This window comes from Staurois parvus, unplaced genomic scaffold (genome assembly GCF_062004578.1).
Source record: "Staurois parvus isolate SC_StPar_1 unplaced genomic scaffold, SC_StPar_1.0 ptg000147l, whole genome shotgun sequence".
NCBI classification, from domain to species: Eukaryota; Metazoa; Chordata; class Amphibia; order Anura; family Ranidae; genus Staurois; species Staurois parvus.
In genome coordinates, this window is record NW_028317943.1 from 13070131 (window position 1) to 13095856 (window position 25726).

General features: G+C 36.7%; 1 protein-coding gene across 3 annotated transcripts in view; it reads right to left on the minus strand.

Moving 5' to 3' along the window:
- SYT1 (synaptotagmin 1) overlaps positions 1-25726 on the minus strand; it is a 627989-nt gene that overhangs the window by 436847 nt on the left and 165416 nt on the right. For all 3 annotated transcript variants that reach the window (XM_089674048.1, XM_089674049.1, XM_089674051.1), the window contains one exon: positions 24578-24634. The gene's annotated coding sequence lies outside the window, so the exon portion shown is untranslated. The remainder of the gene's footprint in view (positions 1-24577; positions 24635-25726) is intronic.

The following is a 25726-nucleotide window of genomic DNA, read 5'->3' on the forward strand; positions in this document are numbered from 1 at the left end:
TGCTGGGGGTTGTTATTGCATCCACTGACAGTGATGGTAAGGTTAATATTGTGCTCACTAACACAAAGTCTGTTTTTTTTATTGTGGCCAATGACACTATTGACGACTCTTTCTTTCCAGCATGCATTACAGTATGTTACAAAAATGCAGCAAGACAGAAATTTACAGGTAACAGGTACATTACAGCTCACTAATTTCTGTGTAACTCAATACAAAGTACATCAATTCACTAAGGTATGCAGCTATTGTGTGACCCTATGGAAGTGGCAGGAGTTGCACTTATGGCCACTTGACCACTGCTAAATGTTATGTTACTGATGATTACCTAGAAGTCCCAAATCCCAAGGTGCTCTATTATCTAAATATTTTTTTCAGTTAATCAAGGCTATAGCTAATATCCTTCCACAACCTTCTATTACAGATGAATATTGTTTGCCCTGCTCTGTGAAATGGAAAGGGCAGCCAAATAACTAATTTTCTATGTAAGGTCAGAATATGCCTAAGAGTGCAGACAATCTTTTTGGTGCCCAGAGTACACAATGATACTATGGTCAAGCGACCTTTAGTGACATCCTGCTCCTAATGTAGATTTTTCATAGTTCAATACAGGTACACTTTAGGTTCAAAGCATGCTGTCTCAAAATGAATATATGTCAATCAACTTCACATAAATTAATACATTTTTATATATGTATTCATGACATCTGTGGATTGCAAACATGGATACGGCAATCAAAGATGCAGATTTTGCATTCTGTCCAATACAATTAGAGATGAAAGGATGATTTCACCAAACTTTATTTATGTCAAAATTACTAATTTTGTGTTCACTAAAATGTTATCAAAATTGTCCACAAATTTCATCACAAGGGCTATTTAGGCAAAGTTTTCTTTAAAAAATTATAAACAATAACAATAAATAAAGCCAACCGTAACCCTAACTCTAACACTAACCCTAGTTTTTACAACTATAGGAAAAACTTTTTTTTTCATTTTGGATAGAGTAAGGGAGGATTATAACCTCTGTCAGATTTTTTTTTTTACCAACTGTGTCCCATTGCAGAGATTTCCCTTCACGTCCTGTCCCATAACCAAACAGGAAGTGAGAGGACATCTCTGCAAATTAAGGGAATTATTTGGGGACCCCCAGGTCACCAGAACTAGATTTTCTCTATATTACATTTGTGGGGACAACCCAAAATTTGGGATTTTCTTTTACTTTCACTTTCAATGATAATGATAAACAAGACAAATAGAGAGGGTGAATCTCCCTAACGGGGGCACAGACAGCAATAAAGACTGGCAGATGTTGTAATACCTCTCCACTCTATCAAAAACTAAAAGAAATTTTGATTTTAGTTATACTTTAAATCTCACCATAACTCTTACTTTAACAAGTGTTTTCTGAAAAACAAAAGACACTGATCAGCATATCAGTGCTCACATGGCTTTTTTCATAAGCAAAGCCATTCCTTAGCAGCAATGAAATGTCATAATGAAGTGGACTTTTTTTATCAACAAAGCCACTCATCACCATCTAAGCAACAACTCAGTCTTCATAATAAATGGCTTTGATTATGATGTGGCTTTGATGATAAAGCAATGTCAATGACATGGCTTTGTTTACCAACGTAGCTGTCATCTTATTTCTTTCAGGGTGTACTTAATGTGCACATTGTAAGAAATATTTTTTGAGAAGTAATATAGTTAATTTAACCTTTTCCATTGACTCCAATGCATTTTGCCAAAATGGTGAATTACAGCATGAAGCAGGTGAGAAAATCATCTCTTCACACTAGCTACAAGCTAAGTCAAGATTCTCACTATGCATTGCAGGAGTGGTCATGAGTGTGTGAAACAAACCAATTGGCATTACTGTTTCAATATACAAGAATCCCTTTGACAACGTGTTTTTACACGAAACGCGTCAGTTTTAGCTTTGTCCTACAGACGCTCCCCACTGAGGCAGCACTTGGGCCAGGTGGCAACCTTTTTCATATTTGCTTAGTTTGCGCTATATGGACTAATACTATCATTGGCCATACACTGCGTCATCACTATTTGGCACTTTGATATGTGGATACATCCAGATTTTAGTTTTTGATGTCAGTTTTACCAGTCTATTCCTCATAACATTAATAAACGTACTACACTATTATTACACCTTTGTTTTGATGGCTTCATTATTTTGAGCCATTTTAAGGTCGGAGTAGTACCACTGGTGCAAACCATCAAACCAGCAGCTGTTATCGCTCAAGGAATCATTTTTACGATCATCTGTACATGGGATTGGTCCGCTACATGGTCTGGAGAGGCACCGGATGTGTGTGAACCATTTGTGCCCCACTCTACTCCCCCAGTGACCAGATCCTTGATGACCACAAGGTTCCTGAATACTGTTGAGAGATTCATTACTAACTTTTGCGCTTCTGGTAAGTGCAAGCACACTTCACTCAAATTATCACAAAGCAGTCACCTGCACTGTTTCCTGTCTTCACCATGAACATCTGCATTCCTGACCTTGTCGGTGTTCATCCATTCATCATTTTATTGGACTGATATTTTCTGGCATGTTTGGCACTCATTTCCAATTATGGTGATATCTAAAACCATGAGCTATTCATAACCAGCTGATTTGTCAGTTTAGACATTGTCATTCAATCACCATCTCACTTGTCACTTTATTTTTATATGTATGAATTTTTTTTATGTGAGTTTTTACTGACCATATTAATTTCCCATTTTTATTGAGCGCTGCATATTTGTTTTAATATACAAGAATACTAAACTGCTAATCTTTACAAGATGTATGCAAAACTTAATTGACTATAACATCTGAATAATCTTACCATGCTCAATGAATACCTTTTGGATACTTAATCATCATTAAAAGTTTGATAGTTATCTAAAAGCTGTAAACCATTTATGGGACTGTGTTTTAAAGAATAGTAATATATCTGGTACACTGTATAATGCTATTTTCATTTATCTGTCATTGCATCAATAGCTAAACCAATTTAACATAAAGATTATCATCTTTGCTGCTCAGCACACAAGTGCACAGGAAAAGTAACCAAGATTTTTCTTTTGCACTGGTCAATCAGGTACTATCCATGGTGTGCAAAAATCAGACCTGACTATTTCCACAGATATAATCACTAGATGTGCTTAGGATCTACTGAGAAATTACTTACCCACAATCTTTTGTGTTGCATTTATTGGTTTTTAGCTTATAAAGTGTTTTTACCTTAGTAACTTATATCTCTGATAACGTTTTGGCATGCTTCATATTACAGAAAAAGTACGTGTTTTTTTTCTTTTAAATTCAGCCGTTAAGGGCATCTTGCGGTGAAAAAATTATAAGCTGTCAAAGTTATGCTACTTTCCCTAGTTCTCCAGCTGAGGACCATTTTATCACAATGCACAAGTATGTCTGAATGTAGTGTGGGCTATCTCACAGCTGAATGCACAAGCCATTAGGTGAAAACATATTTCATATCTTTATTTCATTTTCTGCCTGTCATATATAACATGGCTGGCAGGAAATCCTTGGGGTAACAGCATAGGTCTTGTGTTCTGCTTGGTGTGACAGGATACCTTGCAGTAAACATAAGATTCAAAAAAGTTGACCTGTAATGTTAGAAGTTGATTTTCTAGACCTCTGCAGATAGTAATGGAAATTAAAACTAGCATGCACTTTATGTTCAGACATTATTACACAAGTGAAGAGTTAAACACAGCTAAGTAAGAGAAGCTCCCACTATGTCACTGTACTAGATTTGTGTCTCTATCTGTCTGTCTTTCTGACTGATTGATATACTTATTCATACATTTATGTTATATGTACTAAGTGACAGTTCACTCTTCTATCAATACTGTTATAGTTTTTACTTTTTTTTAATGGTGCCTGAAAACAAAATTTTATCATCTGTAGACTTGTATATAACATTGTATAAGAGATGCTTAAATAAAGGCAAATAGAAAATTGTAAAATATGTTCCATTATCCAGGCATATAATACTGGATTTAAACATGCCATCTTGTTTCAAATGCAGAATGTAGCATGTTTGCCAACACAAAAAGGTCACAACGGCCTCAGTCTAGAATTGTGTATTTTTAGGAGACAGCAGCTAGCTTATTGTTCAAACATTTTAAAGCATAATTTCGAATAACCTTGAAAATATGTGACAAAAGTGCATTACATTTTATTAACTTAAAATTCCAGAGTGTAGTCAAAATATGGCAAAAATGACATACAAGCATAACTAAAAAGCACCAGGTCCAGACAGGCATACAGCTTTATACTGTCAAAAATGTACCACCATTCTAAATCTAAAAAAAGACTTCTTGTTCAATCATATCTTGAGAAACAAATCTACCTTTCTACCAGTTACAGTAAAAGCAACATTTATGGACTATAATTGTACCAATTATAGACTCATATTACAAATTAACAATGTTCTAAAGATATTTGCTTAAATATTACACAATAGACCGCAACAGGTTATTCCCAGAAAATCCATGCAGACCAAAAAGGACTAAAGAGAAAGAGCACAGGCTGGGGTTTTACCACAAGTAATAGAATACTGCAGAGAATACCGCAGTGTAAAACTGGCCAGCAGCAGGATCATTTTAATCAGGGATGGGCTTAACTTCTCTTTATTGTATTTATGGAGATGGGGGTGCATTAAATGAGAGTGATGCAATAGGGTTGATTTACTGAAACTGCAGAGTGCAAAATCTAGTGCAGCCATGCATGGTAGCAAATCAGCATCTAACTTCAGCTTCTTCAATAAGCTTTGACAAAAAACCCTGAAAGCTGAAAAACAATCTTATGCAGAGCTTCACCAGATTTTGCACTCTCAAGTTTTAGTAAATCAACCCCAGGTAGTTAAGTGCACACTGTTCTTGCAATTTGTCTTTTCCCTTTCAAACAGCGCAGCATCATGCCATGAACAAAAGGCAGCTTAACCCCCCTGGTGGTATTCCCAAGCGTAGCTCGAGGTTAACTTTCAGTACCAGAAGCGGTAACCCAGAGCTACACTCAGGATTACCCTGCAGCGTTGCTCAGGGATCCCTCCAGCACATAAGTAGCTGTCAAAGTTATGCTACTTGTCCTGCACTCCCGCGATGTCCCCCCTGCAGCATCCCCGGCCATGTCCTCTGGCCAATGCCAGCATCTGTCTTCTGGGTTCTGCTCCCTGCAAGCATTGGGACGTACGGGACGTACGGGGGAGGGAACCGGCTGGAATATCAAAAATTTAAAAATGTGACATTCACTCAATACACTAAAATCTGATAGCATAACATTACTGTATCAAACCATTTCACATACGTTTTGTCCCTAGTGCTTTGTCCTGTGCCCTACCTGCAGTTTTACTGTTCTTTCTGCCTGGAAACTGAGAAACGTCCATGGCATCCAAAAAGCGTCTCTTTAGGTCAAAAGCGGTTTTAGACCAGCTAGAGAACAGCGATCGTAAATGAGAACCACTTGCAGAATTGAGTGATAATGATTCGTGGGGAAATTCGTCATCAGACACTGAAAACGATTCTGTGACTGAGCTCAGCGATGTGCGGACTTGGCACTCTATTTCAAATTTCAGTGTTTTTGGTTTGATTACATTATTGAATTAAAATTTTTATTGTTATAATATTATTTTTTTATGATTATTTATTATATTATAATTTATGATTTCGTGTTTCAAATTTTATCATACCCGGAATGTTTACTAGACTCTTGTTTGGACAGATTTCAATGAGTTATTCCTAAGAATTACAGGCCTACAATAAAAAAACAACATATTTCCATGCAAAAAAATGTACCGCTTTGAGAAATACTGACATAATCAGACCACTAGGGAGGTTAAATAAAAGATGGTCAGTAACAAGTTAATGTTTTACTTTAAGAATCCCAGACTCAAAAAAGTCCTATAAACTTAAATAAAACTCCACAAAAGAAATGAAAACCACAAAATATCACCCCTGAAACAAAAGCCCTTTTTTAAGGGAATCCTTGCAGCAGCTTGCTATGAATAAGGACAGCAACTAAAAGTGACCACTGTCAGTCACAAAAGAAAATGATAAACCAAAAAGCCTCTAAAATTTGGCAAAAAATTAGAACAGCCAACAAAGGGTTTGAGTGGTCAAAGATGTAGCAATCAGAATTAAAATAGTTTCCTTAGTGACCTTAATCTCTCCCTATGCTTGACCCTGCAGCACCTTCTAATTCACTGGCACTATGGCTGCTCTGTGCCCCCTCCTTTTATAGTGGGGGGCTGGCTTAACCAAAACCCCCCCTGCTGGTCTTTCTAAACCTGCTGGTCATAGATCAAAGTCTATGCAGTGCATTAAAGTATAAAAAAAATTATCTTAAGTGAATTCGCACATAAATTTGCAGGGACTGCAAATCTTAAACCTGCAAGATTTGCCTCAAACCCATGATAATAGTGAACCCCAATCTCATCCATACTCCTGACACCCATACTCTGTTCTCTACATACTATTGACCCCTGCACTTGTGTATTAAGTGCTACTGACCCCTGTGGTCTGTACATTTCATACTACTGGCCCCTACACTCTGTACTTTACATACTACTGACTCATGCAAGTTGTGTATTACATACCACTGACACCTGAATGCATTGTGTTACAAATACATATATTTTGTGCACTTGTAATCTTTATTATACTTGTCTAAAGAGGTTGGAGATTCACTTTCATTATTGGTACTATTGCACTATATGGTACATATGTACTAATGTTTATCGTATACTATTTAATATTGATTTTTTTACACTGTGTGACACTAAAGAGGTTGGAGATTCACTGTCATCATTGATATATTATTACACTGCATGTAATACCACATATTTATTTTCATCTTATATTAGTTATTATTCATAAAGATTGTTTTTTTTTACATTGCGATTTGGAGAGTACGGTATTTCTATATTGATTGCATGTATATATTCTGAAGAGCAGCGCTAGACTAATTCATATTAATCTTTGTCTGTATTTGATGTGTTAACACATTTTGAGTGTATTCAGCAGTTCTTGTTTAATGTAGGTATTTATTTGGTGGTATAGGCAGCTCAAGAGTATTGTTTTCTTTTTAGTTCATTTTAGTTACATACAACCAACCACTGTGATATGTGTCACCTACTAATGACTCCTGCATGCTGTGTGCTACATATGCCTAGCACTTGAATGCAAAGCATTACATAACTCTGACCTCTGCACTCTGTGAATTACATACTAGTGACCACTGCACTCTGTGTGTTACATACTCTTGACCTCTTCATGCTGTGCAGTACATACTCCTAATACCTGCATGCTGTGGATTACATACACCTACCTTATACTAGCATCATATCATGTATCATGCTCTTTTTTGTAAGCCTGACCCCTGCACTGCTGTATATCACATAATCCTGACACCTGCACTCTATATCATAGGTACAAAGACTTAGGCATATTAATAAATAGGCTCATTTTAACCATGCCTCAACTTCCCCCCCTCCTTCACTGTGATGTGGGCATACCCATCAGTTGCCTTTCTTTAACCACTTGACTACCTGGCACTTCTACCCCCTTCCTGTCCAGGCCAATTTTCAGCTGTCAGCGCTGTCGTACTTTTTATAATTTTTTTCACATAAATAGAGCTTTCTTTTGGTGGTATTTACTCGCCACTGGGTGTTTTATTTTTTGCGCTATAAACAAAAAAAAAAGCAAAAAATTTGTAAAAAAAAAAGTTGTTATCTGTTTCTATTACAAAATTTTGCAAACAGGTAATTTTTCTCCTTCACTGATGTGTGTTGATGAGGCTGCACTGATAGGCAGCACTGATGGGCACTAATAGGAAGCACTGATGGGCACTGATAGGTGGCACTGATGGGCACTGATGAGGTGGCAAGGATAGGCAGCACTGATGGGCACTGATAGGTGACATTGATAGGTGGCACTGATGAGCTGGGAATGATGATGCTGCACTGATAGGTGGCATTGATGGCCAGCACTTATGGGTGGCACTGTTGGGCACTGATGGGTGGCACAGATGGGCAGCATTGATGGGCGGCACTGCAGGGCACAGGTGGGTGGCACTGCTGGGCACAGGTGGGTGACACTGCTGGGCACAGGGGGGTGGCACTGATGGGCACAGGTGGGTGGCACTGATCATCAGGGCACTGATGATCAGTGCCCTGATGATCAGTGCCGATCTCTTCGCTGACAATTGCCGGTTCTCAGCAGTACTTTCCTTACGCTGTGACAATGTGAAGTAAGTGCATCCGATAACCAGTAACTATATTTACCCGGTGATCTGTTGTGTCATTGGACACAGCTGATGACGTGGTAAAAGGCTGCCATGATTGGTCATTTACCAAATCATGTGATTAGCTTTGACCATAGGACACAGCAATCACTGGCGGCGCCGGGTGCTTGCCGCTGGGGACGTGTTCTGGAATGATGTCAATGGATGTCGTCCCAGAATTACACAACCGTGCTCTTGCTGTCCTTCAGCTATAGCACGTTTTGGAACTGGTTAATGTGTCCAAGGGTGCCCTGGGTCTTTCAGAAGCCTAGCAACACCCCTGACTTTAAAAGAAATCGACCCATGCTAACTAACAAAATCAATATGAAGTCCTTTTTCCTAAAAACTAAAAGAAAATCCAGAAAGAAGAGAATAATTGTGTTCCTATGCACATATTAATGGTATAGCTGTAAACTGAACCAAATTAAATTGATGACTAAATGGCGAGAAAATGGGAAAATGTAATCCAGCTGGTTTGGTCAAAGATATTCGTCATATATTCTTAGTTGTAATTAAACAGGGTAAATAGCTATACAGTTCTATATGTCTGATATACTATAGATCTATAAATGTACACTCACATCAAAATTCTGCCCTTCCTGTTCGACAGAATCAATTTATGTCGAGGAGGACTGTTGGAAAACTTTCATTTGATCAGCCACTGTAGCCAATTGGCAACAGAGCTGATTAGTGTATTCTGACAATGTAGGAGTCCCCTCTTTCAGAATACAATAGCACAATGGTGCTTGAGTGGATGGAGCATTCTGTTTGTTTATTTTGTTAAACCCAGCAACAAAGGTTGCTTAGAACAATTACTATATAGTGATATACAGTATTGTACACAGATGTGAACATTCAATAATAGATAAATAGGCAACAGGGTGTAAAAGGTATGTTCTAAAATGGATACCATAGGCCAGACTCCTAAACAAGAGTCAGGACAACTGTTTAACTATAACTAAAGAAAATTATGTATACTGTATGCTGTATGGCTTGCTTTAAAAGATAAGTGCACTTTTAGGGCACTCATGATTTTGTAATCCCTCCTGTCACCTCCCCAACAAATTAGACATATTGTATGTTTACCTACAACACTGTTCTCTCAAAAATAAAAAAAATACTGTGTGGCCTTTCCAGTGCTGCACAGCCTCTTGTTGAAATCTTCAGTCTGACACCCAGACTTCCCAATGAATCGAACTGAGGTTTTGGCATTCCAATACAACCCAGAGAGTTTCTGAAGATTTTATTCAGCTGCTACAGTTCTGCTAGTTGAGGAAAGCTACAGTTCTGCTAGTTGAGGACCACTAAGGTTATCTTATTGGAAATGTTATTTTAAAGTATTGATATTGATGTTTCCTCTGTTTCCTCTTGTACCAAATTGTATTGTAAATGTAATGTCTACCTTCATTTTGTAAAGCGCTGCGCAAACTGTTGGCGCTATATAAATACTGTATAACAATAAAAATAATAATAATAATAATAAAATGTAAATAATCTGGTTACCGGACAGGTGGCTTCTACACTCCTGAGGATCTCTATGGTCTCCTTGGCTTGTAGTTAATGTAACAAAAATGGAAATTGAAGCACTAAACCAGCTGCTGGTAAGGCCTCTTTTTGTAATATGACTGGAAGAAATGCCATTAAAGGCCAATTCTAGTCCATTCACATTGTGTTCAATCAAGCTCTGATGAAGGGCACATTTTTGAACCCCAAAATGCACTGGTCATTTTGTCCACCTGATTTATATTAGAATAAAGTTGAATCTGGACCTTCTTCTGTACAGTTCTGGGCAGGATACCCAGGAAGGATATTGGGGACAGTGGTGTTTGGGTAGGTATATACTATTATCAGCATGTTGGGGAAGGTGGTAGAAAATGATAAGCACACAAAAAGTATTTTATATTTTACATTTAAGGATAAATATCATTTGAAGGACATTGAACAAGACAACTAAAGAAAGATATATTATTTTTCTGATGAGATATATTGCAGGTATATCAGGAAGATTGTGATCATCAATATGGCTTTCCAAGACATATTTCTTTAGGTGAATTGTTTTTATTGAGGCAACATGGTAGTTTAACATAATTGAAATGGTTTAACATAGTACCTTCAGAAATGTGATAATTATTAAATCTTTTATGTTGAAACTAAGGACAAAGAAAGCAAAGAGAATGCCTTTGAAGTTGGCATGGCAAAGCAAGCATTTCTGTATCAAGGATACATAAGTTTGCCTGGAATGAAAGGTCATAAATTACAAGAAAATTCAGACAAGCAATTTCAAAGCAATAGACTTCCTACCGAGAACATTCTCCCCTGCCCCCTCCCAAAAAAATGAAGACAACAAAATGCTTACTCTGTGAAACTCACAGAAAATAGCAGATTTGTGCCCAAGCTATTTGATGCCTAAAACTCACCATAAAATATCCTTACAGCCTAACTACACAGAATGCAGTTATATGGCAAGCAAAATAGAAGGTTTGTAGTTAGTGGTGTGTGAATCAAATAAAAAAACAAAATAGATGAATAAGAGATTTTTAAATATTCTGATTCTCCTACATATATAAATGTGGTCATGTTCAGTCTGCAGGGAATCATACAGCTGACAAATTCTGAGTGTCTGGATCCATAAAAGTCATGCTTTTGAGCAGCTTAGACATATTGGCACGCATATATTATAGATGATAAAAAAGCATTCGACGATTCTTGTGATTGAATCATCCCTATATATAATTAACTTTATGATGATCAGATATCAAATTTGAGTATTAAATGTTGCTAGTGTTAATGAAAACCTTATTCAGAAAGATAATGAAAATATGATTTTGTTTTTAAATGCATGTTATTGAAGTGTACATATTGCTGCAAGATAAAATGATAGGCAAACAATATATTTTTGTTTAATTGAGAAGGTTTAAGTGCATTTAAAGTCAAGTCTTGTTATATTGGATAATAGCTTATGCATACAGGGGGAAAATTACTAAAACTGGTGCACAAACAATTTGGTGTAGCTGTGCATAGTAACAAATCAGCTTCTAATGTCAGCTTGTTCAATTAAGCTTTCACAATGTTTACATATGATTGGATGATTAACCACTTGTACTCCTGAGGATTTACCCCCCTTCCTGACCAGGCCATTTGCGATACGGCATTGCATTACTTTAATTGACAATTGTGCAGTCATGCAATGCTGCACTCAAATGAAATTTACGTCCTTTTTTCCCACAAATAGAGCTTTCTTTTGGTGGTATTTGATTGTCTGTGCGTTTTTCTATTTTTTGCACTATAAACAAAAAAGACTGCCAATTTTGCTATTAGACTGACATTTTGCTATTAAACATGTTGAGTAAAAAAAAACAAATTTCATCATAAATTTAGGACAAAATGTATTCTGCTTCATGTCTTTGCTAAAAAAAAACAAAAATCTCAATATGTGTAAATTAATTGGTTTACGTGAAAGTTATAGCGTTTACAAATGGCGGTATATATACAGGAATTATTTTTTTTACTAGTAATGGCGGCGATCAGCAACTTATAGCGGGACTGCAGCAGGCATTCTGACACTGGGGGGAATTGACTTGGTGTCACTGGCATCCCCAGTGACACCAATACAGTGTTCAGTGCTAATAAATAGCACTGATACTGTACTAATCGCACTGGATAGTAAGGGGTTAACATGTGGGGCGATCAAAGTAAGGGGTTAACTGTGTGCTGTTTTACTATGTGGGCTGTGTGTGTGTTTCACTGTAAACACTCTGCTATGCAAAGCCATACAAAACAGTGTGCAGGAGCTGAAAGGGGAGAGATCTGTGCACACCCTCTATGTATATATACGTGATTTTGCACACCCGTGCTGCCCTGTAGCAGTATTTCTGCTATAAGGTGGCGTGGAATCGGTTAAAATAAACACAACATCACTTTATTAACTAAGAACAAAGAACATTCTCTTTGCAGCATGAACAGATTTTGTTTTTAGTTTAGGCTACTCATTCATCTGGACTTGTAATATAACACTGAAAATCTTTTTGCAGCTTACCCAAACCACTTCTTTAGTCTCAAAGAGTGGAACATGCTTGAGGTTTGTTACTAATATTCAAAGACTGGGGTATATTCCTGACACTCATTAGAACTGAAGAAGAGAGGTGAATATACTGCATAAACATCTTCAACATCACAATACAAGACCAGTTGAATGTGATTAAAATATAACTAAAGACAGACCCTGTTCTCAGTTTTGAAAAAAAAATGGAGAGGGATTAGAGCACCTGTGAGGTTTATTGCAGTTTGTGCCCCTGTTAGGGAGATTCACCCTCTCTATTTGTCCTGTTTATCTTTATCTTTTTAAAGTGAAGTGAAAGAAGATATCAAATTCTGGGTTGTCACCAGAACAGTAATAAATCTTCCAATTGGGGCACTAGTTCTGGTGACCCTGGTGACAACCAGGGAGGGATTTCCTCTCACTTTCTGTTTTAGCTACAGGACAGGAGGTGAAGAGCAGGTTCCCCAAAGGGACTCAGATGCCAAAAAACAGGTTATAATCCTTCCATTATTAAATAAATACTTTTAGATCCAGAGTTTACTGGTTGCTTGGCAGGGGTCTGCTGCACCTGCCAAGTGCCTAGTAGATCAAGAAAATAAAAACAAATTGCAAATGAGCCCTTAGATTTATCATTACAATTTGTTTCTCCATGAGCTTTCTAAGAACACCAGTGCTGGCTGAAACTGGCTTTCTAGTTCTCCACCAGCATGTATGTATACCTTTATGCACTTATGCACTGAACACCACAAGTACAAAACCCCTATAAACTCACTTGAGTATCTGCACTATATATGCACAGTCTGTATTTATAAAAAAAAGAGTACACATAAATAAGTGCACTGTTAATACAAGATAAATGTGTGCATTAAAAATAAGCACTAAATAAACAAAGACATTACATTCACATATTGATAGGCCAATATCTGCATCTTGAGAACAATTTCTTTTATTGTCTTAAGCTCCTTTTAAACTTTAATTACAGTTTTGTGTGAAAATGAAGTCCCTAACTGCATCTTTTACCAGAAGTCACAAATAAGGATCTACAGGAATAGAAAATCCTAATTCAATTTGCAAACTGTAATCTTAGCAGTGCCCTATTTCAGTGCAACCTCATTTATTTCACTTGAAAGCTCGTACTTCTTGGTTTCATGAAGAACTGTGGCAAAGGAATAATGGTGATTTAGTGTTCAATAAACTCATGAAAAGAAGGGTTACAACTATAGAGGCAGTGATATAATATTTTTCTAAAAACAGAAAAGCAATTGAATTTAGCTGATTGTCTAACAGGATTACAATGCTTAATTCCCTGGAACTGACTTTTAACCCTGTGCAGTATTAAGTTAATTTGTACAGTATATTTATGTAGATTTAAAAAACAAATTAAGATTCCATAATGTATATCAGAATATATTGTCTGCAATAAGCACATACAGAAGGGTCCTTTATTTCATATGCCATGGAGTGAAAGCTGAAATACTCTAACTCACAGCAAAAGAAAAAATAAACACATTTGACTCCATGCTATACACAGCCTTATGACTTAAAATAATGTTTTTTATTGTGTCCACTTTATATGAATGGATAGTTTACAACTAATTTTACAGAGCAGAGGCAGCTCACATTCCATTTATTGTTCATACACATACTGTATGATGGCTGGACACAATCCTTAGTGTGTCATATTTAGGCAGCATGGGGGGGGGGGGTGTTTACACACACTTCCAGCTACAACAGTGAATCTGACAAACCAACTGTCAGGTGGAAGCAATCTATTGGCTGTATAGCTGCCAGATAACTTCCACAGACCCTGGTAGTGTGCATCTCACCTCAACATGTTTCCTGGGCTCCCCTGTCCCACCTGTGAGCCATGGGACCCCCATGGTGTGGGGTGTTGTGTAGAGGGAAGGGAGAAGTGTGAACATCCATTGGATTATATTGAATGAACATGGAAGTGGCTTTCATTATGCCACTTCTGATCTCAGCTGTCACTTTCCCCAGCCTCGCATGTAGGGAAAAAAGCTATCCACACTCCATTATCATCAGAGAAAGGCCCCTGATGTCTCATTAAAGAGAACATGTTTAAACATATTGCTATAGATGCATGACATAATGGCTACAGCAGCTAAGGGAGCTCAGTGTTTATCCTCAAATAATATAGGTGGATGTCTGTTATACTTGGTTGTTCCAGAAGGGACTATGCATAAGTATCAATAACAATGCTTGAATATCTTTTTTGATGCAAATCATCACACCTTTGGAGATCTATGACAAAGGACAAGGATGTAAAAACCACAGTTATGAGAGGACGTTTGAAGCTCTCATAGTAAGTGCTGCTATACTGTATTCCACAACTGGAAACATCCAATGTAACTTACTTTTAGAATATCTACTTGGAATTGCTAATGTTCTTTTTATCTCCTATGTAAGGACCATCATTGGATGATATTACTATCCACCCCACTATTATTTTAGAAGTCAAATCTAGAATTTGTATTGTTCAGTGGAACAAATAAAATGGCAGTTTCCTTGGATGTATGACAATTCATTGATTAATATTTGGTGGTGCACCACTCCATGAGACTATACATTCACATGGAACACGTTGATTTCCAATTGTATTTGCCTAGTTGTTCAAACTTTTTTAATACTTAATGATATATATATAACATGAATTGATGATCTTGGTACATACAAATATAAATGTTACAGTTTTGAATGCTGCACCAGATTTATGTATATATATGCATATAGCTGTCCTGGATGCTTATATTGACAGTACTGTCAAATATCAAAATATAGAAGAACCTTCAATATATTGGGGAGGTATGGTTGGTGGGTATTTAATGAGAATAGATATATCTTGATGTTTTTACATTTTGCACAATAAATGGCCTTTTTGAGGGTGCATGGCTTGAAGTTTGTTTTTTCTATTGGTAGTTTATTCATTTCATTAGAAGTATATAGTAGTTGTCCATTTTAGTATGTATACAGCAAATCACTTTTTGGTATTGCTTGTGTAATGTTACTGGAGACTCCAGATAGATGATGGATTTGTAGGTCTTAAGCTAGTATTTTGTAATTTTAAGGCTTGACATGTTTGGCATTATTTGCTCATCGTGACCTCATAATTTAAATTTTACCAAAATTATCTAATATAGAATGTTTGATACAAATCAAAGACAGCATTTCAGAAGAGCCTTTTACCAACTGTGAAGCATGCTTGTGGAAATTTTATGGTTTGGGGTAGCTTCAGGACCTAGGAAACTTGCACTCATAAAGTCATGAAGTGAACTATATACAAATAAGATTGAAGCTGAATTGGAAATAGATCTTTAACATAATAATCCAAAGCACATTCAAATCCTCCAGGAAATGGGTAAAAAAGAAGCAATGAAGAGTTGTAGACTGACCTAGTCAAAGCCCTGATCTGAATCCCATTGAACTGGTGAGGGGGAATTTAAAAGGGTAGTTCAGGTAACAAAGCCCACAAACATGTTGCAAGTGAAAAAACCTTTTAATATTACCTCATTCCATCTATTGATATTTTTGTAAATAAATGATTGAAAAGGTACATGTTGCTTGATTTTTTTTTTATTCAAGTATACCGTAGGTACAGTTTCAATGGGAAGCAAATTTATTGCCTTTTAGTTTAAAAAGTCAACAATTTTGGGGTGTCCTTACTTTTTCATATGACTGTATTTGGCCTGTAGAAAAAAACACACAAAGTTCTGTTCTTTGAAACCTTCAAATCTGCATATTTGGTTTTAAACCAGCTGATTAAAGAGTATCACTAGGCAATAGAAAAACTCTCCATTTACTTCTAAAGTGGGCTGTTCAGTGATTTACATCTCAGAGCTCATTAACTTGTACAGGAGTGCTGTGGGTTGTGTGAAGTGGAGCCCAAATCTAAAATCAGCTGCACAAAGACAGACTCGTTGTCTGAAAATATATATAGAGGGAAAGCCTTCCTATGAGTAGTTATCTCACAGATAATGAATTTCACATAGGAATAGAGGAGTATCCTCACCTGATGAAGTGGCTGCTCTGACACAAAAGTGGCAAACAGCGAGCAAGATTGTACTCCGTGAGCCAACTCCTGGACTCCACACACGTTTTTACAGACACTTTTTCCCTCTGGATTTTTCTAAAGCTATCATGGCTACTACCGTTGTATCGTTAATGAACTTAAGCGCATATATAAAAAGTAGGTATTCTGACTAAAATCAAACATTCACTGCAGGTTTCAAATAACAAGGATTAAATCACCATCAGTGAATGTTTAGTGAAAGTCACTTTCTCTGCCTTATAAATATGTCCTTCCCAGTAGGTGCAGTGTAAAGATAAAATAAGGTGCTGACTATGGTGTCCACTGAAATATATTCTTATATTTCCTAACTAGCACTACAAATGATTATGTTCCCTTAGCAAGATTCATCAATGAGTCCCATTGAGGCAGAAATGGTGCTTAGATTTTCTTATAAAAATGATCTGCATAATAATGTATACATTTTTTCTCTGATTCCTTGAGCGCCTTGAAACATGCCTGACTTTACACATGCAAGGAATTGCAATACCATGAAAATAGGTTTTCACGGAAGAAGCCATCATACTTTTTTTCTGGCAGTGAAGTAAAACATAGTAATTGAACCACTGTCAGTCAACTGGTATGCATCATTCAGATAAAGGAATAGCTACTTCCATCAGAACCTCACCACTGTTTCACCACAGTCTTCCTAACTCTCATATTCCTTACGTCAATACATGATAATACTTTCCTGTTCTGGTTACAAGGTAAAATGCAATAGATTCTTCAAAATGTATTTAGTTGTCTTTTGATAGATTTCTTGATCAGCTTGGCTAGATGTATAGCCTTAATTAGGAAAAATGTAGGGCTGCTCTTGCTATTTCTGATTAGGAATGAGTTTTAGGTTTGGGTCTACCATGGGTTCAAAGCAAACCCTGCTTAATCATGGTTTGTGAATCCTTTAAACTAATGTAGGTTTTCATGGCTATAGCCAACTATAACCATTAAACAATTCCTGGTCTTTTAACTTAGGTTATTTGGCACAGAAGGGCCAATAAGGGGTGTTTTGGATAAGCAAGCCCCCTTGCAATAACAGAGTGGGTTCTCATGAGCCATTTTGACACTTTGCTTTGCCTGTCACCTGAAAGCATAGCAAGTGCTAATAATAAAGTGCACAGTAACATGTTAATGTTGGTTTTGTAGACACGGCTGGTTTCCTAAAGTTGATGTCAACTCTAACTGAATTTTCTGAAGGCAGGAAAATGTTGTGTATGTTGGAGAATATGGGGTGGGTGAGGGAAGGGATTTTACATCCCAATACTGCCAGTCTCCTGCAACCTTTTTTCTAGCCTGTCCCTGTCCACATGCACTACAGTGATAACAGACTGAAAATCGTACTGTTCCATAACACCACATGCAACTTTAAGGCCTTCCTTAAAGGATAAGTTCACCTTTTGACAAAAAATAATGCAGGTAAAAAAATATGCATTTATTAATTTTAGTTGCAGGAGCCTGTAAAGTATTTCACCAGTGATCAGCAGACCGCTGGTGTTATGCAGGTCTCCTGCAGACCTGTCAATATATCTGCTTGCCTATAAGGGACATACGGGCAAGCAGATATACTGACAGAAAGAATCAATGAACTACCACAGCGCTTACAGTGCGATGGTAGTTCATCGAAAACTACATACCGACAGCCACTAGAGAACCGTTTTTTTTTAAAATTTTGACAGCTAGCGGGAGAAGATCCCCTGAAAGCTGTCAAAGTAGGGGAGCGGGGGCCAGTCCATTCATAACATGTTGCATGTTACACCATGAATATGGGTGTAACATGTAACATGTTGTGAATGGTGAACTTATCTTTTAAGTTATTTCAAGGATTTTTGTATTTTCAATGTTGCTTTCAAAGCCACAAGAAAAGAAACTCTCCCTACTGCATAGTATTTTTTGAGATTTTGTTTGCTATATTTTCTCCACTGACAATATCCTGCCTATTAGAATTGAAAATCATGAGTCCCTCAGCAATGGACTTCAATGGGGTTTGATGCCATATTCTGGTGTCATGAACTTCCTGCAAGATTTGACAAACCCCCATATATTGAACCCAAGCAGATTTGCTCATTGGGGGAGATTTACTAAAACTGGAGCACTCAGAATCTGGTGCAACGGTGCATGTTAGCCAATCAGCTTCTAATTTCAGCCTGTTCAATTAAGCCTTGACAATAAGACCTGGAAGCTGAATGGTTTCTCTTCAAAGTTGCACCAGATTTTGTTCGTCCCACTTTTAGTCAATCTCCCCCAGCAATTAATGAATTTTAGTTAACTTTATATTTCTATAGCACTTTTCATCCTGAGGATTCAAAGTGCTTTTATCTACTGTTGGGGCAGGTGGTGAGGCAACCATCTTGGGTGTTCTCATTCGAATACCATACTACAGTCAATTGTAGACAGGAAATAATAATGGTTGCTGGTTTGCCTTTGGTTTCAATAACTTCAATAAAGTCACTTCTAAGTCGCTGGTACTGAACAGGCATGTAGATTAAAAAGTAAGAACGAAGCCAGAACTCCTGATTTGCATACCTGTATCTGACTCAAAAATGATTAAAGCCATTGAATCAACATGACAGCCAGTATTTTCAGAATGACATCCTTCATAAGTTTTTAATTTTATTTAAACAGAGTCTGTCAAAACAAGGATGCAAAAGCTGTCATTGCTGACTTGTTTTGAAGGTTTATGTTTCGGGGATGTCATCCTTGTTCTTCAGGCCCATCCAACCCCCTATACATTTTGACTTTGTTCATTCCCTCTTTACACATATACCACAGAGCAACAATAACCATTTCTTGCTTTAAAAGATAAGTTCACCTTTGGGAACATGTTACATATTCCACCCATTTTTAGGGTGGAAAATGAAACATGTTTTCACTCCCAGAGCTGCTGCCTACTCCACTGCACCTAGTGACAGTGAGTGGGGGATTCCCCTCCGCTAACTGTCACAAATTTAAAAAAAAACAGCAGAATTTTGTAAATGGAAAACTACATGTACTATAAGCCATTGGGCTTGTAGCTCTCAATTAACTATTACGGTGCTGTTGAGCACTGTGCTAGTTCATTGTCTCTTCCTATCAGTATATTTTCCTGCCCGTACGAGCTCAGACAGATACACTGACAAGTCTGAAGGATTCCTGCAAAAAGATGTACATTTATGTATTTATTAAAGGTGAACTTATCCTTTAAAACATACCTAGTTGTTGAATCAACCTAGTTATTATCTTGCTAAGGAGGCTTTATATATCAAAAACATTTGGTAACCTTTATTTCCCCAAACACTATAGAGCCCTGGTGTCCAACCCACAGCTCAAAGGTCATATGCAGTCCCTTGGGTACTTATTGTGCAGCCCACAGGCCCCAGCAACTAGTAGTTAGCATTTTCCCTGCTAAGGTTCTCACTCAGGCCCGATCAAAGCATGACCTGGAGCAGTATGAACAGAAGTGTTCTTGGACCGTGGCTCTACATCACATGACCTAATTAGTGGAGGAGCAATAGGGAGCCCAAATATGAGAGTATTGCATTGTAAAGAATCAGTAAAGGCAATGATCTCCAACATGACTCCATTACCTGACTGTCTCCTCTTGCATATCCCCCTATCATCAACTAAACATGTACCATGATTTGCAGTTACTGAACATCTACTGTAGCATAGATGCAGTCTCTGATCATCTTCTGTTGAATTACACATACTTAATATTATGTGTGGCCCTTGAACCCTTTCACTGCCAAGTTTATATGGTGGCTTCCAGCAGGCCAGGTCTGTATGCCGTACGGACCTACATTCCTCTTCTGCTATAAGCTCATGGTCACTTTAGCAGAAATGTTCAGCAGACTCTGCTGAACAAAACAATAGCTCTGATTAGCAAGCCGCAGAGGAGGGATTTGGGGTCTTATAGATCCCAGATCCCTCCATAAAGAGTATCTGTAACATGCCTATTGCTGTCAAAATGGATGTATACATTTCTGGTGACAGCAATAAAAGTGATCAAAGAAAAAAACAATTGAAAGCAACAGTTTAAAAATAAAAACAGTAAAATAAATTAATAATTTAAATAAAATTAATGTGCCCCTGTCCCCCAGTGTTAGCAGCAAAGGCAAATGTGCACTTTGGTCCTACACACATGCAAACTTTCAAAAAATATATGGTTTATGGGGTCTTTTACAAACTCTGAAAGCTGTAAGTGAAAAATTAAAACTGCCAGGATTTTAGAGAAATGTTTGCATACATTTGATTTTCACCATTTCCCAAAAAGGCGCAATTTAAAATTGACAAATATGTGTTAATTATTAACTCAATACAGGTTAAGCTTTTATATTTAGTAGGACAGTAGCGGGGATTTTGTAACATTTGCTGTGTTTTTATCCACTAATAATGATTCTAGTGCATTTTCAGCAAAAATATTGCTTTGATAAACATTTGCGCATATATCGTGGGGCCTTAAAAATCAGTAGCACCTTCTTTTTATTCTACTGGCCAAATTTCAGAAAATATATGGTTTAGGGGGTGGTCTACAAACTCTGAAAGCTGTAAGGGAAAAATAAAAAAGCAATGGAAAAATTGGTCCAGCCACCTGAGTTTAAAAATGGAGCACAGTGCTTGGAAGAGAAAGCGTTAATGATGTCAGCATCCATATATGAGGCCCCCTATATGTAGTAAGTTGCCACCACTGCTATAGAATTTATTGTCAGTATCAATTGTGAGTTCATTTTATTTATTCAGTATTTTAGTTTGCTTGTTGATTAACAATAAATATTTTTATTCTGGAAACCTGTGAGTGTTTGTTCATTCTCAGAACAGCTAGCACTTGCATTTAATCAGCATGCCCAGCTTCAGTTGGCTCTTTGTGCTCATATTCATTTTCCTTGCTGAGTCATCTGGCAGTAAGCTTATACGAATAGAGTTATTAAGCCAGAACTTATCAATCACGCAATGAAGCACATTGTCTTTTGTTGGCAATTTATGTCAGCTGCAGATCCGTGTACTACTTGTGCTGTACTGCTAACTTGCTTTTGATGGATGCTTGCTTTTATTTTAGGACACCTAGAAGGTATGAAGTGTTCTCATGTAAACATGATGTTTATTTCTACATAGCTTTATGGTATGGTCACATAAAATATTATACAGACAATGACAAAAAAGAAAAAAAATCTGAACAGCTGAATAAATATGGACAGCTAATGGTGACCAGCGCTTTCACAAATATTTACATAATGTTTAAATATTTTTTTGGTGATAAAAAATGACCACTAGCAATCCTAAATCTTTTATTTCTGTCTGCTGATTCTACTTTGCCTAATGCCAGAGTTGTAATGATGTGGATGGCTTTCTCAGACAGAAAAGGTGGACAATGGTTGCAATTAAAAAGATTTAATAGAACAATAATTAAAGCTAGTCACAAGTCAAAAAGTGTTCAAAGCCTCAGTGATTATAAGGGGTATTTCTAACATGGAGTAATATTAGGCCACACCCTCTTAAAAGTCATGGAGTCAGTTATGTCACCTTTTGAGCCCTAACTAACCACTGGCCCTGCTGCTATGCCAACCACAGCCAACCACAGGAAACAGCGTAATGACCTGTTTAATTTATTTCCTTTCAATAACTACAATCTAATGAAATACAGAATATTTACAATTACATGCAGATCATGTTAAACAAAAGGTATATGACAATTTAGCACCGTTTTTTATTTAACACCAAGTCAATAGACATGTCAGTAGTACAACATGTCAGTAGATGCAAAGCTATACAAGCAACTGCTTAAAATAGGGACTAAAATGTTTTAAAATAACTGACAAATTATTAACAAATTATTAAAAAATGTATATTTAGGTGTTTCCAAAATCATCTATCTATTTATCTATCTATCTATCTATCTATCTATCTATCTATCTATCTATCTATCTATCTGTCTGTCTGTCTGTCTGTCTGTCTGTCTTTCTGTCTGTCTGTCTGTCTGTCTGTTGGTCGGTCGGTCTGTCTGTCTATGTCTGTCTGTCTATGTCTGTCTGTCTTTCTGTCTATCTTTCTATCTATCTATCTAGAGGGACCTAGAGAGATGGGTGTTCCTGCCCCCATATATGCTGCAAATATGTGCCTTGAATCTATCTCCTGAGATCTCTTTTGCATTGCCTTTTCTTTTGAATGCTTTTTTCCCACAATATACATTGTTTACATGTATTATTTTCAGAAGATTATTGTTGACTAAACGTTTACTTGTCCTTTTGCACAAAGTAATGAATTAAATATTTTGTTTGATAAAACTCTGGTCATGCAAGCATGGTTTTCAGTTAATCTAGTATGAAGTGCCGTAGAGAGGAACAGATAATACTATCAATGTAAGATATTCCCTCAGTATTCAAAATTTATAAGTAATTATTTTTAAAGTCTTTGATGTGCCGTTTGGTTCTTGATCTCAAATATATGATTTTCCCCCCATGCAAATGATTAAAGGAACAGATGCACTTAAAGTAGAACTACAAAACCTTGAAATTACCTAGAGCAAAATTCCAAGTTAATCCAATCTCTCATGTTAATCCATGCACTAAATATATTCTCAAGGTTTTTAGCTACATGAAGTCATCTTCAAGAGAGGTAAAATGAACTCAAGGTTTGGAAATATGGTTTGAAACAAGACATACATTAAATATTTGTATAACAGTTCAGTTTGCAAGCGAGTCTTAATGCAGTTAACATCGATGTCTATAGCATTCATTTTAGAACATTATGTATCACTGGAGATAAAATATCAAAACCACGCACATCACTGGCATTTATTAGATGGAACAACATATTGCAGATTTGAGAAAGGATTAAAAGAGTAGCTAGCAGTTAGTGATGAAAAAATAATGAGGGCATGGAAATTAGTAATGAGCTATAATTGATGACTGTTGTCTACATGTACTGAGAGAAAGCTGATGATGAATTCTAAATCATGATGAATGCTAAAGGCAATGATCTTCAAAGGACAAAGTATTGTAGGATGAGGAAAGTGCATATAGGAAGTTTCATATTTCTTAGTCATGACTCCTCTCACTTCCCTTGTCTAGTGTACTCTTTTACCTTTAACTCCTAGACAGTTTAGGGGAAAAAACACTCTCCAAATGACTTCAGGTTCACAGGTTCCAAATGCTGCTACCAATTGCAAGAAGAGTATCCAGACTAAGTCCCATAGTGGGCTGCCATAAAGTCCAGTTGGCCCCTGCCTCATTGTTAAGTTTGACTTTTTTTGTCAAAGCCTAGGTGAGGCAGAGTCTTGTATTTTATGTACATTGTCTTGCTGGCACATACAAAATCCCCACATTCCAGTCTTCCTACAGGTCAATTGGAATTTTTTTTGTTAATTTAATGAGAGTCAGCCAACCACCTCCTCAGTCACAGAGACACAGCACAAAATGCTGAAGTAAAAATGAGACACTGGTTGAATACACCCTGTAGAATTTATCTGCGGGATATAGGTTTTTTTGAAAGCACAGGCACCATATGGACCTAAATTCAATCTTTAATTTAGCACTGTTCTAATACAACTATTCTTATAAAAGTGTTATCTAAAAAAACGGTTGCTATATACTGTATTGCTTGTAAATGAAGGTATACATTCAGACAGCCATCTTTTCTCATCACATATGCAGATTCTACTTCCTAATTATCATACTATCTCACTGCAACTATAATTAGAGGCTATCTGTAATTATGTGAAAATTGAACAACCTGTCTATCAACGCAAATTTTCATTTGTTTTTCTAACCAGCTATAGGCTGCTTAAATCAATTGACTCTCTGACATTTCTGATTTTAAAAAAATACCCATAATGACTACAGTGATCTTTACCCTAGACTAATCTACTTGGATCCAGTATTTTCTTTTTTTCATAATGGCAAGGAAAAGGTCCATTTTGTGTTGGCTTGTTTTTTTTTTTTTTTTAATTAAGTACAGGATTGCTGGACTAGCATGTCAGGTTAATAAATCATCCTCCTACTTAGATGTACAAGCATGAAATATGTACAAGTTATGATCCAGACCTAGCATTGTAAGTCAATATACAGAACTATTTATATACAGAAACAAAAAAAAACAGAGTTTTTGCCATCAACCATATAAAAAAACCTCTATATTAATTATTTTATATCTTACAAACAGCATGATATATACTTACAGGAATGGAAACACTTGGATTTCTCCAGCTAGGAGCAGCTGCACCTTCCTTTTCTTCCTAAATAAAAAATGTAATTTATTAATGCTGTTGTCACAATATGGTATGAGATAATCACTATTATTTCCATCACACTAGTTGTCCCAAAACATTAACGTACGCAAAACAAATTGAGAAATGTATTCATTTTACCTTGTGCCAAAGCTCCACATAAATGTCAACATTATAAAGGTTACCGATATCCCTAATGAATTTTAAGCTTCCATTTTGTAACTTGCGTTTGGAAAGGCAATCTTTGTCATGAATAAATTCAATGCTGGATCAAGGACAGCAGGACCTTACTTGGGAAAAAAATGATTATGCACCAACTGTCACTAGCTACTTGTTAACTTGGCTGATAATTTTGATTCATGCCTATAATACTTTAAAATTGATAATGGAGTCTTGTTTTCATCTTTTGGCTTGTTTGGAGCATAGCCTAGTTGTAAATTACAGGGCTAAAAGAAAACATCAAACAGGTGCCTAAAATGTGTAATGAATAAAATCACAAGCAGCACATTTTGGAACAGATCAAAAAGACGCAACACAGTTTCCCATCAGAGCATACCAAGCAAATTGGTTCTTAAGTGTGAATGAGCCTAATCTGACCATCTTGTAATACAGAGACAGAGATGGCAGACAGGCTATTTGTAGACAGCTTTACAAGGTATTAGTTGCACAACTTACTTACTGATTGCTCAAATACTCTGCTTTCTTTAGCAAGATTTTTAAAGGAAGTAAAACAAGCCCCGAAAAAGAGTTGTAACCATGATTTTAGGCGTTTTTTCATTTAATGCTTTAACTTGTTTGTTTTATTTTCAGCTAACCAATAAAAGAAAATTTTCTGCCACACAAAATTACCTTGGCATTGTCTGTGCTCTATTATTTTGTAGAAATACCATATACCTATGTAATTTATTGTGTATGACTACTAGACTACTGCTATGAGTGAACTTAAAGTACACCTGTAATGACAGCAACATGGAGGCTGCCATTGCTGACTTGCTTCAGAAAATCATAATTTGGCTTCAGTTCTTCAATTCCACAGATCCAGAACATACACTAAGGGTAGGTTCACACCTATGCAGGTTGCATTTGCAATGCATTTCTGCA